A 4408-nucleotide genomic window follows, 5' to 3' on the forward strand; every position below is an offset into this window, starting at 1 on the left:
GTAAGAGTAGGGAACTTCTAATATTTAAGCTCTGCTTCTTAATAAATCTACCAGAGTTGTTTGAAGTTTTCCATACAAAATCCCAAATTTCACAACTGTGGAGCAGCAACAAGAAAATGATTTATCAACCTGACCTGAAATTCCAGCAAGGATTCAGAAACGTGGAATTTAATTCTCAAACTGACAGTAAAGTCAGTTTGATAAACTGAATAGGAGTTAAAATTCCTGTTGCTAACCTTTCAGTACCAAAGCTGAGCTAAACTATTTGCATATTTATTCTTAGCTTTCAATACTGTCCCCCTTTTTTTTAACTTGAATATTGAAACAACAAAATATTTAAAACCCGGTGACAGTGTAGGAAAAATGTGTTTAATACCATTGGATGTATTCGGGGTTGTTTTAAAATATAAGAAAATATTATAAAAATGCTGAATTAATAATCATAATCATAAAGGCTGTAGAACAATTTTTTTTTTAGGTGAACCCAGTTAAACCCAGTCATTGAGAACAAAACCACCAATGCAACGGAAGTGTAGCAAGACAATCCCTTTAGGTATGAAATATTTACTTAAAAGGGAAGGACATAAAACATTTAAATAGATTTATTTTTCAAGTGTTTACATAAGCCATGGACCAATTTGTTTCCAACGCTGAGTTAAAGAAATGCAAAGACATATATACAGGTATGTTTAAGGCCATCAGAAAATTTAAACCTGACAACAAACTAAAATTCTCAACACTTTTATGTGCTAGAAGCATTACTAAAATTAATTCTAAAATCCAAGAGCTTCAAAAGAAGAAATACATTTTCATTTAATAAAAGTCTAATGGATATTTCCTAAAATTTAGCTCAAGACCAAAATTCTAGGTGTCCTCTCGATCTGCTGTTGGGTAGAAGTGGGCCAGCAGAGTTGGAACTGAGCTAGTTACACCCTTCTGACTCATAAAATATGAGTATTAAGAGAGGGGAAAATAATCTGGCTTTTAATAAAACTATATCGAGAGCAAAAATCTTTAATTCAGAACCAAATGCCAAGTTAGGCTCTAGTTTTCTTAATGCAGTTCTCCTATGTGCTGCTCCAAGTGGCATTCAGAAAGCAGATTTTGGAAAACACATTTCCTTCCCTCCATTAAGGCTGGATGCAGAGAGCCACAAATTTTCAAACTGTTTTATTCAAACAGTCTCTGAAAGTGGTTAATAGAATAGCACCTCTTCCCTTAGATGAACAGTCTAGAAAAGGAAGTTTCTCATCACACTCTGCCACATCACACCAAAAATACACATTTGAAGGACCTTCCCCACCTCCTTCCCTCTGAAAAAATGTATTGGCCAAACAGGAAAATGTTACAGTTTAAGCAATTAGCCCTATCCACGACTGTGAGGTGTGCTGACAAAAATAATGGAACGTTCCCGAAGTTCCCTTATTTTTGTCAAAGTCAAAAGCTCTTTCCCTGAAATTGTGCCACTGACTCCACGACAGCCAAGATCAGTCTGAGATCAATGGAGTGCTGAGATGCATTTTAACAAATTCTGACATTTCAGGAAAAACACCATTAGAAGGGAGCTGCACCGTGTTGCAATGCTGGAGCTTCCAGTGAAGATCCAGACAATAATCATACATATAGTTAAGGCCAGATTTAAATAAGGAAATTGTCCTTTAAGTTCAACAGGAGAGTTTTGTTTTTTGGGCTCATTTCCTCCTTGCTCTTCAGATGTTCTGGTCCATCAGTGAGGGACAGCTGCACCTTCCCACCACATCCGTGCAAGTTCACTGGTGCCAGCTCAAGTGATGGGAAACCTTTTAGTCCCATCCATGCTCAGTGCAGATGGAAAGCTGGAGAAACAGATTTTAGAAACTAGACCAGCCTCCTTCACACAGTGATAAACCTCAGTTCCAGCTTGTACCTTCAAGCATCTATGCCAATACTTTGCAAAAGACTTTAACCAAGATTAATTTCACATCAGCAAGAGGGATGGTTTGGATTTCCCAGGATGTGACTGCAGTTTCGTGAACAGGGTGGGGCGAATATAAAGATTCTTCCAACCAACTGGTTCTGTATCTTGCTCTGCTCACGAAGATTTTGTCCTATTTGTTCTTAATCATATGAATTTTAAGAACTTTTTCAGTCTCTAGCATATTTTTTAGTATTTAGCATCTTTGCAGTATTTATGTGTAGTTAGAGCCTCTTCAGCAACTTCTCTCCACTCAAATGCTGTTTGGGAGAAAGATGGAAGCTCAATCCTCTCCCAAAGACCTGTAACAATACCAATCTTCCTAAAAACTTAAGGTTGGCGGGACATTTTGAGAAACACATTTTTAAGGACACAAGGTTCTCTGAGAGCCATGTCCCAGCAGGATACATTGCCTCATTAAGTAATGAGAAGCCAACAATCCTCTTCCAACTACTCTGGTGATTCAGATTGCTGTATACAAAAGACAGGATCTGGGGAAGAAAACAGGCTAAGTGAAGTTCAGAACCCTCTCTACAGCAAAATCCCTAAGCTGCACTGGTGAACTGTTTTTAGAAAACAGCCTGTACAGAGCAAAAATACAGCAGTAAAATTCAGGAGCAGGCTGGCCTCAGGTGTAAGATAACTCAAGATTTCTGGGTCAGTTTTTAAGTAGGTGGATGTCCAAGTATCCAAGTTTCCCAGACACAGTAACAATACATAAATTACTTGCTCAGGAACCCTTGAATTACAGCCAAGAGGAAGCAAGAGGCTGACGGCTGAAGTTTGGTTTTGAACAGGCTCAGACACAACCCTCTCCCATGCTCTCCTTCCAGCCACAGGAGCAGACCCCAGCTACCCATGGACTAAACAGCTCATCCCTATGTCCAGAACAGGCTCAGCACCAGAGCCAGTCTCAAACTGCCACAGCTTTGCTTCAACATAAACTTCTGGTAACAAGTCTTTGCTCTAAATAGGACCTTTTCCAAAAGAAATGTACCTAGGAGTGCTTGGGCTCTGGAAGGAGCTCAGAGCTAGAGCCAGGCTATGGAGTAAAAATCGGGAGCTCCCCTTAACAGGCCAGAGCAGTGAGGGCTCTGTGTGCCACAGGGCAACTCCAGATGGTATTTCAGGACACTTCATTACATCATGGGTGAAGATTAAAGGGGTTCCACTTCTCCCTCCATCAGGAAACAGCAGGGCAGCTGTTCTAAAGGCCACTATCATACACGAGGTTTACAAACTTGTCTCTCAATGAAGAGGTTCAGTGCTTTATAAATAAATTCAAGTTGGAAAAAAACCCCAAACCAACCTCCCAAACTCAAGGTGGAATGTTTTCATCTGTTCAGAGGTCTCTGAGTATGCTGCACATTTACTAACAAACTACAATTAGTTCCTTAAGGAGCATTTGGTGTGCAATGGAGAAAGCTGAGCAGCTTGTGTTCTACCAACCATTTAAAAGCTGATGCATGAAGAAAAATAAAATAATTAAAAGAATTCACTGTTTTCCTACATCAGTTCAACATTAAAAGGTTTGTATTTTTATTTTTTTTTTCCAGTTAAAAAACAGTTGGGACTATTATCTCAGTAATAGCTTCCTAAAAAAGACACAGAACAGCAACTTCTCACCGGACTGCAGTTTAGGAATGTGCTAGGCCTTGACTCAAACTGCTGCTTCCAGACATCAGCCCCGTTTCAGGATGCCTGGTGTGGAATATGGTCTTCCCGCAGTGAAAACATTTTTCATTTGTGCTCTTCACACAGGACATGGAAAAGTGATATCCCACCTATTTGTATGGAGTTCCAGAGTGTTTCACAACGTAGTCAAAGTATCTGACTGCAAGTTCTGAAAGTTCAGTTGTGATACAAAGTAGAAACGACCCTCTGAGTGAAAACAACCTTCAGTTTTGTACAGAACAGTTAAAACACCACACAGCTGCTCCTTAATTTCACCTTTCCACAGGTAGGAATTATTTGATGAGCAATACTTAACATAGAATATAGCACTTTTCTTCTTGCACGTGCTATAGAACGCAACAGAACTACCAACACCTCTATGGAGGCAGCTATCAAAATATTCTCCCCACTGCAGAGAGAGTGCATGTGCGCAAAAGGCAGGCACAAGTGATTTTTCCAAAGATTATACCACAAAGATGCAGTAAAACTTGAATAAGACTTGGTATTTTCCAGCTCCTAGGCTTATGCCATTTCTTTTATACATCGCTGCCTTGATGAAAAAAAAAAAAAAAAAAAGGAAAAGTCCATCAAAAAGTAAAGTTTCCCAGAAGTCACAGCTAGTAGAATAAAACCAGAAAAACAGGAGGAGGGTTTACATCTAGTCAGGAAAAACAGACTATCAGGGGAAAAAAAACAAAGAAAGAAAAAAAAAAAACCCTCATGAAATGTCACCCCATCACATTGCATCTGTTTCAGCCGTTGAAAACCAGTGTTCCAGGA

Source organism: Poecile atricapillus, chromosome 1 (assembly GCF_030490865.1).
Source record: "Poecile atricapillus isolate bPoeAtr1 chromosome 1, bPoeAtr1.hap1, whole genome shotgun sequence".
Taxonomy (NCBI): domain Eukaryota; kingdom Metazoa; phylum Chordata; class Aves; order Passeriformes; family Paridae; genus Poecile; species Poecile atricapillus.